The sequence below is a fragment of the Camelina sativa genome, chromosome 17, assembly GCF_000633955.1.
Source record: "Camelina sativa cultivar DH55 chromosome 17, Cs, whole genome shotgun sequence".
In the NCBI taxonomy this organism is placed as follows: domain Eukaryota; kingdom Viridiplantae; phylum Streptophyta; class Magnoliopsida; order Brassicales; family Brassicaceae; genus Camelina; species Camelina sativa.
In genome coordinates, this window is record NC_025701.1 from 22032931 (window position 1) to 22033416 (window position 486).

Sequence of the window (486 nt, forward strand, 5' to 3'; positions counted from 1 at the left end):
AAGCCAAACCCAGCCAAAGCAGCGACGAAATACCATAGAGAACTCAAAGAAACAACCACATAAGCACCAAATCACATAATAACTAGAGATCTTAGCTTAGATAAGCCATGGTCATGCACTCACCTATTTGCAGGAAGATTCAGACCAAGACCAACGGATCCAACCCTCCTAGCAAGCCTCTAGATACTTCCTAGCTCCAAATCACACAAGAACAGCTAAGAAAACTCACAAATCTCTCCTAAAATCGAACATCTCCTTCTTCTCTCTATTTCTTTGTCAAAAACGGCCAAAAGGGAAGAGAAAGGTCGAGTTCCCCTTTTAAAACTCGATTTTAGGGTTTCCTAAACCAACCACGCAAACCGGACGATTCAAATCGAACCGACCGAACCGACCACAACCAGTGTCGATCAACACCTCCTGTGGTGTTGTTCGACACCCTCACCAAAATACCAAAAAAATGGTTTGCGGGTGTTACAATTATCCCTC